We start from the raw sequence: 14289 nt of genomic DNA on the forward strand, positions 1-14289 counted from the left end.
ATTAATTACTTATTGAAATTTCGACCGAATATGGTAGAGCTTTTCATATTGATTCCATAATCACTCAAAATTATTTTTATGATCAAATTAACCAAATTTAACTTGATATTTAAGAAATAAAAAAATACGGACGAAATGTAATATAGTTAAATTTGAGTAATATACGGAATAAATAAAATTTATTTGAATCAAATTATTAAAAATTCATTAAATCAAAGTTGAATGCAAATGCAAATTCAAATGATAATTAAGAGATTTGAATGAAAGTTAGATATATTATACTTAATTTTATTTATTTTTACCAACTCTTACATCTTTGATTGGGATATTACCCATTTATTAGAAGAAAGGACAAAAATGTCCTTCTTTAGGGTAAAAATATAAAAAATAACATAGACCCGCTCTGACAACCCGACATCCAGACCTGGCTGACGTGTTCGTCACCACACCATGCGAACTTTGACATGAGCTACCTTAGGATGATACCACGTGGCCCACTTGATGAAGTACATTTGGACCTATAAATACCCTCATTCTAGAGCATTTATGGTATGATACCACCTACCTCTTATTACTTTCTACCTCAATTATTGCTTAAGACCACCTATATTCCATCTCGAACTTAAATTGACTTGTGGGTTGGAGGATCTTAGTCAGGAAATCACCCGACTATCCTAACATTCGTGTGTCTTCTCAGGGACCATTTCGATATCTAAGAGGAGTATTGAGAGCTTGGAACCTACCTTTGAGAGGTGCCATATTTCGACCCGGATCAATTTTCATTCTTATTTTGAACTTATTTGGACTAAAATGAGAAAATGAGATAAACATTCATAAGAAAGTGCAATGTCTTTTTACTTTTGATATTTCGAGAGAAAATCGGATGATTTTATAACCAACTCAATTGAAGGCAAAAATGTTTGTAAAATTGAAAATCTATCTACCAACGAAAACAAAGAAAATGAAACCAGTCGTTACCTAGGAAACTGCACACGACAAAAACGACGAGCTTGAGAAACAAGGGTCGGTGCGTCCGTTTCCCCACCCTCAAAGAGACATCTTTTACTATTAGAGAAATCTGAGCACGATAGGTTCCTATGGACTTGACGTATCCATTCCTCCCCCGCCAGACCGTGCGTAGCACACTACCTTAAGGAATACCGGAGAACACCCATACTAACGTTGCAAATGTACAATCTACCAGGATGTGTTCCATAGATAGAACAAATTCCATCCACTTCCACCCGCCAACGGCTGAGGTTATGCTGGGTGGGAAGGGCAGCATGTCAGCACTTCCACGCGAAGAGAATAACCTTAGGGGCATCTTTCGTCCTCCATAGAAGCCCCAGACGTCCCAAATGGCACCCTCTTCCCACTGACTCGAAGTTCCCATAGTTGCCGAGTGACTGGCAAGCCAGTATGCACTACGAACTGAAAATTTCCCCTTCTTGTTGTAGTGCAAAAGTAGACGATCTGCCTCCCCTGCATGTGTAGGAGTGTTGAGGATCCACTCAGCATCTAACGGGTTAAACTCAGATCTCACCATCTCCTCATCCCATCTTCCGTCATCATCCAACAAAACATCCACCATCACGTCAGTATCAAGTGAGAGGAGAGGCAGCACAAGTCGGAACATCGTGGGCCGCAGTATCCATGGAGAATTAGCTATTTGAATGGACGATCCATCTACTATCCCCCAGCGACAACCTACTCGCAATACAGGTTTGGCTGACAGAATTGACCTCCATGCATACAAGATAGAACCTTTCCCCACTGTGTCTACGAGAGTCGTCCCGGAGCAATATCGAGCCTTAAACAGTCTACGCACAAGACTATCTGTTGCTATCGAAACTCTCAGCCAAGGGTTACGGATGAGATGAATGCAACTCTTCTACGAACGTTCTCCTCGAAAGAGGTCGAGTGTGCCCTTAATCCATCCTCTAAAGTTGTCTGGTCCTGATGGTATGTCTCCTCTATTCTGTCAAATATTTTTAGCGCATCGTTAGTAACGATACTACTGCTTGTGTTCGTCGTTTTTTTAATGAGGGGGTCTTTGATACTAACCTTAATCATACTCATATCGTATTGTTGCCTAAGTGTGCCAATCCCGAGAGGGTTTCGGATTTTCGGTCCATTAGCTTGTGTAATATCGTGTATAAAATAGCCTCTAAAGCTATAGCTAATCGTTTGAAGCCGTTCCTTGGCAATATCATTTTGGAGTCTCAGTCTGCGTTTGTCCCTGGTAGGTAGATCATAGACAATGTGTTGATAGCTCATGAACTTGACTATTATCTTGCCCATAAATATTGGAGGTCTAGTGGACACATACCACTCAAGTCTCCAGCAGGCTGAGAGAATGGGGAATATCCGAGGAGTAGCTACATGCCGGGGCGGTCCATGAATCTCCCACATTCTTTTCGCTGATGACACCCTCATATTTTGTCAGGCTACCAAGGAAGCTGGAGAATGCATTAACGCCAGCCTTGATGTCCTTGACGAGGCCTCCGGGCTTAGGATGAATATGAGCAAACCAGCGGTTGTCTTTAGCAAGAACGCTCCTCCACACTTGAGGACGGAGGTGGCCGAGTCCTAGGGGTGCCGATGGTGGACAAGCATGACAAGTACCTTGGACTTCCCTCGGTGGTCGGTCAATCAAAACGGGTTGTGTTCTAGAGCATCAAGGACCAAATTTAGCGAAAGATGCAGAGCTGGTCAGGAAAGAAATTATCCCAGGCAGGTCCCAGGTTATCCCGACATACTCTATGAGCTGCTTCAAACTTCCAGAGAGTTTCCTCAAAGAAGTGGAGGGTTTGTTGGCGGCATTCTTTTGGAAGCAAGAAGCGGGGAGGACAATTCACTGACTCGCTTGGTCTAAAGTATGCCAAGTAAAAGAAGGTGGCTTGGGGATGCGAAGCTTCGAGGAGTTGATTGTTGCTTTGCTGTCAAAACAGCACGGAGAGTTTGAAAAATGGAAAAACCGAAATTTCTATTTTAAAGTTGACTTATTTTTTGTATTTATAGCCACCTAATCCATTAATGTCGGTTCCGATTATGCTCATCAGATTGCATCAAAAGTGGAAATGTAGATGTTTCAAAATTTTAGGGGTAAATGTTATATTTGGCTTTTTTAAATTTTTGTTTAAAATCATTTTAGTTAGTTAAGTTTATTTTTTGATTTTTAACATTTGTAAATTTTAATTTTTATCTCAGTTTGGTCCCTCTAACCATTTTTCGACATCAATAAATTTATTTTACTACTTTAGTCCCTGAAGTTTGTAAATCATTAAATTAATCTTTTCTTAAATGAAAAAAAACTAACTTCTTTATATTTTTTTAGGGTAAATTACAACAACCTCCCTGAGATTTGACATAATTATCAATACCTGTTTGTCCTTTGAAAAATTACGAATACCCTCCTGAGATTTGACATAATTACCAATACCTGTTTGTCATTTGAAAAATTACGAATATCATCATAATGTTTGATGAAATTATGTAATCATTGAATATAGATATGGAATTGTCTACTTTGTCTTACTGTTTTTTTTTTAAATATATTAAACATTTGTAAAAAATTGGATGGAATGGATGAAAAAGTTTTAGAAATTATAAAAAAATTATCCACTTAATCCATAATAAATAAATAAAAATATAATTTTTAATCCACAAGGGCATTTTGATCAGTTCATTATAAAAAATGGATGAAAATCTAACGACTTGGGCTAATTATTAAATTGATGTTAAAATCAGGAGGGTATTGATAATATTTCAAACAATGAGGGGGTATTCGTAACTATGCTAAACTTCAAGGGAGGTTGTTGTAATTTAGCCCCTTTTTTTTATATTGGTATGTTGTAATTATCTTATATGAATAATGAAAACTTTGAACTCTTATAAATATAATAATAATATATTGCTTAACCTAAAATAAACAGTCTCTCTCTCTCTCTCTCTTTTTTTTCAATAGTTAAAACAAACCAAAATTATGAATAATTCTATAAAATTTATATAATCTCAAAATATAATAAAGAAAACCTAAGTCAGTAACTTTTTATTTCAAAAGTTAAAGATAAGGCCAAAAAAATTAAACCTTGATAGTATTTTAAATATTTGGATTTTTGAACAAAAAATTGGTATGTTATTCTTTTTAACTAGATCTTTTGTTGGATTTCATATATAAAATTCATTTTAAGACTTAAAATGAATTATATATATATGTATTTGAAATTCAGCAAATAATTTAATTAAAAGTATAATCCATCAATTTTTTTCTTTGAACATTTTTAAGATTTAATTTTAGTAAAAATATTATTTTTCCTTTTAAAAAAATAATTTGATAATTTTACAAATTTAAGAGATTAAAGTGATAAAATTAAATTTAAATTGACTATTTTACCCTTGCAAAGGTCAAACTCCAGCCACATTTTCGTCAAAAAATGGTCAGAGGCACCAAATTCAGATAAAATTTAAAATTTAGCAATACTCAAGTTAAAAAATAAACTTAAAGAACTAAAGTGATTCTAAATAATATATATCTTATAAATATTTTTAAAAGGAAATTAACATTACTACGAAGAATTGTTAGGTTATTTCATAAATTTATACATCTTATAAATATTTTTAAAGTCTATAAAATATTAAATTTTATTTAAAAATTAAAAATAAAAACACAAACAAACATTAAAGAGCTTATAAAATATTAGTACTGACAAATTTATTATTAATCCGAAAGAATTTGTAAAGATCTTAAAAATAAGTTGGTAATTCCTATAAACTTATAACGTCTTATTTTTAGACCTTATAAAATCTTATTCTAAAAAGTTTACCAAACACTTTATAACATCTTAATTCTAAGCTTTGCGACCCAATGGTTTGAGCTCAAGATTTCTTGGCCAAACTGAAGAGTTATGCAACATTTTGTTTATACGAATATAAGAAAGAAACGTGCCCTACACTCACAAATGACGGTTAATGATCTAACTGTACTGATTTTTCAATATGACAGTATTTTTTATGAAAGTAACTGCATGCCATTTTAATACCACTACACTAATTCTTTTGTTGGATCGATAATCCCTTAAATTGATTTAATTAAATTTAATATTTTTAAAATGTAATTTTTTGGTTTATATATGTCATTCGTATATATAATCTGCACTAATATATATATATATATATATATATAAATCCTTTATACTCACAAATGTCGTTAGTGACACTGACAAACCATATTTTTAAATATGACAATTATATCCCTAATTTTATAATTTTAAAAGAAAAAAGAGTGAATCCGCGTCAATATTGCAGGTGTTAGAATGACGTAAAGTCATTTTTGAATGTAGAGAACCTTTCATCTTTGTATTAACAGAAACATATATAAATTGTAGTTTAAAAATAATAATACATATCATAGATTGATATCTCGATTTATGTAACACCAAAGTGTGATAAAAGATCCGATACCGTGCCGTTACACTTCACACACAAGCATGTTCATCCTCTTTAATGTAATTGAAGGAATGATGATCACAGATAATTTATGTGATTATGAAATCATTAACACACACAGCCAGCCAGAGATGTGTCTGCTTCACGTTATGATTAGTAGTACCCTGTCGTGGCATCAAAAAGTTGTACATTTCAAGTGCCAACAACAAGGAATTTGATTTGTCATTGTCCAATCCAACCTACCATATGTGGGGGCTACCATGTAGGTCACCACACACTAGTCTTTTCACCATAGCCGTTGCCTAATTTTGAAATGAAACCAAGAATTTGAATAAGTCTAGTTTTATTTTTAAATAAATTTTGTACTCATCATTATATATGTAATAATACTAGATTTTTTTTTTCTTTTGATAGATAATTCGGCATTTTTTTAAAATGGAATTGGTAGAATTGTATCAAATATTTAAAAATATTAAGTAATTATTATAGAAATAGACGAATAACTATTATTAGACTTAAATGCATAAAACTCTTCTGTATTTTGAAAACTCCGTTAAAAATCACATTTTATTTTAAAAATAGGCAAAAACTCCGTCTTTGTTTTCTTAAATGTAGTTCAATCGCTGTTCTCCGTTAAATATAACTAACGACGTTAATTTTTTTTATAAAATGACCGTTATATACTTATTTAATATATATTATTTTTTATTTTAATAACCATTAGATCTATGTTGATATATCAGAATCGTCAGATTTAATCAATTAGTTTTAACCATTGGATCTTAATTTATAAAAAAAATATCAAGGGTTCATATTTTATTAATTTTAAGATATATACTGTAAAATAAGTTATTATTTAAATAAGGGCAAAGCCCCCTTTGAATTATTCACCATGTAACAATTACCTCCCGAAACTAACAAATGTAACACTTACCCCCTATAATTAAACTTTTAGATAATATTGTCTTTATATTATATATATAAATTTAATTCAAAGAATTTCTTTTTTTAGTAATTTTGCATTTTAAGTTTAATTAAAATTTTTTTAATTGGAAAAAATATATTTTATTTATAATAACATAAAGTATAATTAGTGAGTTACATAGTTTGAATGTTTTTTTTGAAATCGAAAATTAACTAATAAATGAGTACAGTAAATACACAAAAAAAATTATGAAAAGATTTTATTAATTTGGTGATAAAATCAAGTTATTAACTATTTATGATCTTTTAGATAAAAATGAATAATTAAATATTAGTTTTTTTTTAACATATTTTCTTTAAAAAATAATTATTTTTAAGAAGCATATATGAGTTATTGGTGATATTATATTTATTGTGTATCTACTATATATATCTATTAATTTATATACCACTTTTAATCTAAATTCTTCACTTATTAATTAAAAAATAATTTGATGATGACTTAATATGCAAATACTAAAATATATTGAAAATAATAAAATTATTCAAGGCATGAAGGGTATTTTTGTCCCATCAAGGGAATAAGTATTACATTTATTAATTTTCAGGAGTAAATGTTATATGACGGATAGTTTAAAAAGACAAAGTGTATTTTACTCTTTAAATAAATAAATAAATGAAACAAAATTAACCACCCCCATCCCTACCCCCCGCTGCCAAGTCCCACTCCTCACCCCCCACCAGCCTCTCCACCCTCCATCTCCAATCGCCCCACAGATTTGCAATAGCCGTCGCCTAGATTAGAGGTGATGCGACCCTGCCATTGTCTCCTGTCGCCCCGAACATCGCAGTTTTGGGCGTGGTTGCCTTTTGGGCGACGGTGGACGGCGCGTCGTTCATTTTTTTTATAATTTTTTTAATTCATTGAAATATTTTTAAATATAATAAAAGAATTTAAATTTAAATTTTAATAATTATAAAAATAATAATATAATTTTTATAATTATTAATATTTATATTAGTTAAGATATTTTATATTTGAAAAATGAGTTTACTATATTAATTTTTATAATGTGATTTTAATTTAATATTTCAATTTAAAATTTATAAAACTTCAAAAAATTTATATAATTTTTTTTATATTTTTAAGTAAATATATTTAAAAATATTTATTTTTTAGATAGATGAAAATGCAAAAAAATAAAAAATTACTTAAAACAAGTAAAAAATGTACATGTGAAATATATAAACATCATAACGGTATTTTAGTTAAAAACAACCAAATATAAGGTAAAAAGCAACTAAAAAGCATCCCCAAACAAGGAGCGCGTTTAATGCACTTTTCGTTAATTATTAACGGAAGATGTACTTTTTTGTTGAGTTTTACAAAATACGGGTGGGGTTTTAGTGTATTTAAAAAACACAAGAGATTTTTAGCTATTTCAACAAAATATAGGGGGGTAAAATGCGTTTTAACTCTATTATTAAAGTAAAACAACATCCACATATTAATGGAAATTGAGCTCATAACCTTATAGCCACAGGTTCCTCAGTGGGCGACCTAATAATTTGAGCTCAAGATTTCTTACAATGGATCCTGTTTCGAACTCGGGTATGTGCATAAGCGCATTAGGTGCGTGTATTAGAACAAAAACTTTATACCCACAGAGTGTCATTTGGGAAAAATCCAGCTGTACGTTCGGGTTCAAAATTTTCTACGGGAGGTCTTGAATCCAAATTTAGATGGGTGTGTAAGTGTGTCAGGCAAGCCCAATAAAAATATAATTTGTAATTATAGAACGTATTTAACATCGACAAATATCACATTAAGGACCATTGGCATGAAAGGGCTACACCCCTACAAACGTCACGAGTATGATTGTTAGTTCTTACCAATTACGCTTCTCTTTTAAAACCAAGAAACTATGTGTAGATCAAACGTTTACGATTAAGCAAAAAAGGGAAAAGTATTATTTTAGTTCGCTAAATATATCTAATTTTAACTTTAGTCCAATAATTATGTTCATTTTTATTTAGGTCTAGTAACTTACGAAATTGCTCACTTTTAGTCCTCTGGCAGATTTTCGGACAATTTTACCCCTATACAACTTTTGAAAGGCAGTTTTACTCCATATGCAGTCATAGGTGTAAATTGTCCGAAAATCTGCCAAAGGACTAAAAGTAAACAATTTCGTAAGTTACTGGATCTAAAAAAAATGGACAAAATTATCGAACTAAAATTAAAATTAGGCATACTTAACGGACTAAAATAATACTTTTCCCAGCAAAAAAATACGGCATTTAGCAGCGGGATAACTCTATTGCATTGCGGAAAGCATTGTATAAGGGCGACGATCGCCATGATCAATTGCATTTTTGTTTTTAAAAACGAAGAATGCTGTTGCCAATAAAAGCGTGTTTCCAAACACTTAAATAAGCATTTATCAACTTATTTATGAAAATAAGTCGAAAAATTTTATTTTACAATTTATGCTATTTGAACTGTTTAAAATAAATTAATTTAATCCAAAAGTTATAAACAACTCTCTACCAACCTCTGCAGCTTATTCCCATCAAAAGCATAAGCTATTAGAAACTCCCATTAAGATGACAATCAACAAGTTTTGCCTCCATTATTGTTAGGCATAAAACAATTATCTTTCGACCAATTACATTTTTATCAATGTCAGATAATGTCAATGACGGTAAACAAGAAGTCGTGAGTTCGGGTTCAAATTCATATTAATTATTGATCATTAAAAATCATGATCTAATATAATCGATTCATCCAAAAAAAAGAAAAATTTAATGTTTGAGACTCATAAAAATACTGTATTATAATTATTATTTTATTGTACACAACTCCTTAATCGGCGCAATAACAACAAATAGAATGAATAAATTATAGTGAATTGATTCAAGAATGTTATGAACAGATGATCCTTCAATCATTAAGCCATAGAAAATTGAATATTGTAAGGGAAGAGGGCCTACCAAATAATTATTGAAATATATGATCCTAATTGGAATAAGATTCGTATAATATATAGTATAAAAAAAATAGCATCTTTTAGGAATATTAAAAGAACAAATAGAAAGAATACAAAAGGATTACTATACAATAAAAATTTTGAAATATCGCATCCCGAGTTGTCATTTGGCGTGACCATATGTAATTTGACCTGTCTAATTGCTGGTTTTGTCGGATCTTCATACCATATATATATATATTGTAAAAGTATGTTCACATGAAATGAACTGCATTTTTATATACGATTATAATAGTTTTTGCGAAAGGATATTCAATAAATGTACTTGAAATTTTTAATTAAAATTTATAATATATTTATTTTATCAATTTTTAATTCATGTGGGATCAGTATGCTGTGAATATTAGAGATTGAAAGTTTGTCGAGAATTATCATGAATATTTATTTTTTATCGATAAAAATAAAACTATGTTTTATTTATATAAATAATCGAATAAAAATCATCTTTATTTACGTAATGAAACATTTATAAAACATCATTTTATCATAATAATCTAAATCCGTGCATAGCACGAACCACATGCTAATATAATAATATCTACACCTTTTCTATGCATATGACTCAATCTATTTAGGTGGACTAGTTTTATAGGTGGAAAAATAGTAGAGAAGACCACTATGTTTGGTTTTATTTTAACTTGTTTTGTGGAGATGGAGAAAAAATAAAAAATAAATAAATATAAATTAGAGATAGTGTGTATGTTTTGATTTATTTTTGGAAATAATATAAAATTAGTATGGTATGTTTTGTTGGTTAGTGGGAGACAAAAAGTACTGTTCATTGTCAAATCATGTCTCTTTTATATATGTATGAATATGTATATAATTTATTTAGTTGTGAGTGGATTCATATAAATAGTATTTTCTAATTATATATGTACAGAAATGAAAAATATAATTTATATAAATATACTTTTATAAATAAAAAATGCACTCTAGTAATGGATTAACAATATTTTTGTTAGACATTCTATTCGAGGTGATAAATTTAGATACATTATTCAAATAATGTAATATATGAATTAACAGCGTAGAATTGATATATTATTTTGTGTTTTCTAAATTTTCTAATTATTCCAATGATGTAGAAAAATATTACTTACAAAATATTAAGTGGTTAAAATGAAATATATTTGTATTTAAAATTAAATACAAATCTTACAAAAAAAATATTATACATTTAACATGTAAAAAGGTTATCTCATAGCAGCTATTTTTTGTTAGGCTTTAGAAAACACAAAATTAACTGAAACAATTGAAAACAAGTCTAAAAACTACAAAACAAATTGACCCAAACATACAAATATTCTGGCCCATATCAAAGATGGGCCAAAAATGAAAACAAGCATAATACTTGATTTTTCTATTTTCAACTGCTAAATAAGTATGAATGTAAGACGAATTCAGTATCTCATATGAGAAGTTTCGTCTCTCACATGAGAGGTTTTGTTCCTTGTCTAAGGACGGTGGATTCACTATATCATGGTTTTGCGATATCCAATCGCGGACTCACTTACTGATACAGGAGGATTGATATATGTTACTTAGCGATTGTTTTTGTTCAGTGTGATTGTGTTTTATTTTCTTGTTGTAGTGTCTTCGGTTGTTTTTTCTTTTTAGCTTTCATTTTGTCTTTTGTGTTTTTCAGTCCATCCTTGTCCTTTTAGTTTCCCTTCTTCGTTCTTCTTGGTTGTCAATTCATCCTTGGTATTTTAGTTTCCTATCTTTCTTGGGTGGTTGGCTGTTGTGTGCGGGTGAAGGGGAGCTAGTGTGGTTCACTTTTGGGGATAGAGTGAATGGAACTGGCGAGACTGTCTTTCTATTTTTCATGATCCGATGGAGCAAAATATGTAGCGTTTGGGAAAAGCTCTTGTGTTGATGGAGGATGAGGAAATGGGATTGGATATTCCTTCGGAGGTATGGTTGGGTAATGGAGTGAATGGAGTTTTTCTATCAGTGGACAGGCTTCTCATGCCTAGGGTATTTAGGTAATACGTCTTGTCTACTATCTTATCAACGGTGCTTCGGCCAGTGCGGGGAATGGAGGTTCAACTTTTATATGACAATCGATCCTTACTTAGATTTGATCACATTGTGGATCGTGATAGAGCCTTGGGGGAGGGGGGGGGGGGTTGTTCGTGGACTTTTGATCTGAACATGGCGATTTCAAATACGATGTCATAGGAGGAAAACCCACTCAAGGTTGATCTGAACTGGTGCTGCTTTTTTGTGAATATTCATGATTTGCCTCTATGAATGATTAATCGGGAAGTGGCGGAGTTTATAAGTAACATGATAGGTAAATTTGCGTATTTTGATTAGGAGACAACATGGGACGCCAGTGTTATAATTAGGGTCTTGTTGGACGTTAGGGTACCATTAAAACGGTTCCTCGGCCAGAGGGAGAGATGATAGTGTCATTTATGTATGAACGATTACTGAATTTTTACTACGGATGAGGGATCTTAGGGCATATAATGCGAGATTGTCTAACAGCAGTAGACGGAGGAGTATTGGGTGGAGGAACTGAGTTGCAGTATGGGGTATGGCTACGGGAATCACGAGCTGTTCGTACGTCCTTACCGATAGTTATTGGGAGTCACGTGGGGGGGGGGATTTTATATAGGTTTATAAGGGTGCTGAAATGAAAAGAAGGGTTCTCGGCGGGAAAATCGATACATAAGAAGCTGATGTTGGGCCCAAGTAGCATAGGCTCCGTTCATGTGGTTGAGAGTGTAGGCGCGATTGATCCTAACCGCAGCCCCGCTGACCATTATAATCGTCTTGGCTTGGAACTGTTGAGGTTTAGGGACAATCTCGACAGTTCGTAAGCTCGAAGAGGTAATCCGAGATATGAGTCCCGTGGTGGTGTTCTTATCAGAAACGAAATGTGGCCATCGTTGTATTGAAATGGTTAAATAGCATTTGGACCTTTTTGGTGTATGTGTTCCTGTTGAGGGTCAATTCGGGGGGGGGGGGGGGGTTAGCTCTTTTATGGCGGAAGGAGGCGGTGATTCAGTTACACTCGTTCTCTCGCTTCCATATTGATGCAGAAATCTTGTCGTCGATTTCGAGGGCGGGGTGGAGGTTTACAAGTTTCTATGGGGTTGCTGATTCGTTTAGGCGTAAGTTAGGGTGGGACAAATTGAAGGAGCTGGCTAGTCAGGTAGAGATGCCTTGATTGTGCGCTAAAGGCTTTAATGAGATTTTATTCCAACATGAAAAGACAAGCGTGCCTGGGCCATTGTGGCAATTGAACAATTTTAGACGTGCGTTGGCGGACTGTAACTTCAGTGATAATGGTTTATATGGTTTAATCAGCGACAATACTCAGAGGTAGTTGGAGCCCGTCTTAGGTAGGTGAGTTTTCCAGAGCCGTGGTGTCTCATCTCTGATCATAAAGTATTGGCGGTGGATGTGGAGACACAAGTGAGGGATCACATTTAGAGAAAGAATCAGTTTCAATTCGAAGCGAAAGTGGTTGCAATTCGAGGGTTGTAAGCGAGTTATTGATACAGTGTGGTCCGGTTCTGTGGAGGGTGATGCTCATACTAGACTATGGAAAAAAATCCAAGCTTGCCGCATAGGTTTTCTACAATGGAATCGAGACGAATTCGAACAGTCTAAGAAGGAAATCAAACTGTTTGAGGAAAGGTATACAAAACTTGATGGTGGGCAAATAAATGCTGACACACATCAGGAGTTGCTTAGAGTAAAAGAAAGGTTGACTCACATTTAGATGCAAGAAATGACGAAGGGGGTAGCAGCGTAGTAAAGAGCATTGGTTAGATAATGGGGATGGTAATACGAGTCTTTTCATTGTAGAGCTTCAGCTAGGAAATGGTATAATACTATTACTAGATTGAAAGAAAGTGATGGAGTGTGGAGGGATGAGGAAGAAATTCGCCACATGCTCCTGCAGCATTTCACAACGATTTTCACTTCTCGCTGGCCCACCGGATTTATGCATTGAGGAAGCAGTCTTCCTAGTCTTGGCACAGGTCACCTCGGATATGAACTCGATGCTAGCTCAGCTTTTCACGGAGCCTGAGGTTTAGCATGCATTATTGGGTATGTCACCACTTAAATCCCCTGGTTCAGACAATATGTCCTAATTGTTCTTTCAAAAAATTTGCGGTATATTTGGGTTTGATGTTACTGAGTCGGTCCTTCGAATATTAAATAACGATATTATGTTGAATAAAATGAACTATACTCATATCGTGCTTATTCCTAAAGACAGCAATCCGGAATTCATTACTCAGTTGCGTCCAATTATCTTTTGCAATGTGATTATCAAAATTGTATCTAAATGCATAACTAATCAATTGAAAGATATTATGAATTTCTATTGTTTCACCGAGTCAGTCTGCTCCCATTCCTGTTTGCCTGATCACTAACAATGTGCTTCTTGCTTTTGAGCTCAATCACTTTATTAAAGTATCTTCTCGTTTAAAAGGTAGGTTCACTGCTTTAAATTTAGACATGAGCAAAGCTTATGATAGGGTAGAATGGTCTTTTCTTAGACGTATACTCCTTAGATTAGATTTTGAGAGTAGATTGGTTCATTTGATTATGTTACTGGTCACTTCTGTATCTTATTTGTTAACATTGAATGGTTCACATTTTGGATACTTTAGATCAGAGCAAGGGATCTGCCAAGGAGATCCGTTATCCACATATCTGTTTATATTTGTTGTAGTGGCTCTTTCAGGCTTACTTTAGCAGGCTAACAGGAGACATAGAGTATAGGGGTGTCGGTTAGCCCGCCAGCACCATGTATTTCTCATTTATTGTTTGCAAATGACACCTGATTATTTTGCAAGACGAATGATGAACAAATTGAGAAGGTTCAACGGATTTTAAT

General features: G+C 32.9%; 1 long non-coding RNA gene across 1 annotated transcript; it reads right to left on the minus strand.

The window, feature by feature from the left end:
• Positions 1-267: 267 nt before the first annotated feature.
• On the minus strand, positions 268-3005 carry LOC148788591 (uncharacterized). Its single transcript, XR_016064807.1, has 2 exons — positions 2065-3005; positions 268-1978 (listed from the first exon to the last, which is right to left on the minus strand). It is a non-coding gene; the product is annotated as an uncharacterized LOC148788591 (long non-coding RNA).
• Positions 3006-14289: the final 11284 nt, after the last annotated feature.

The sequence above is a fragment of the Sesamum indicum genome, linkage group LG3 (assembly GCF_026168435.1).
Source record: "Sesamum indicum cultivar Baizhima isolate 11 linkage group LG3, ASM2616843v1, whole genome shotgun sequence".
Taxonomy (NCBI): domain Eukaryota; kingdom Viridiplantae; phylum Streptophyta; class Magnoliopsida; order Lamiales; family Pedaliaceae; genus Sesamum; species Sesamum indicum.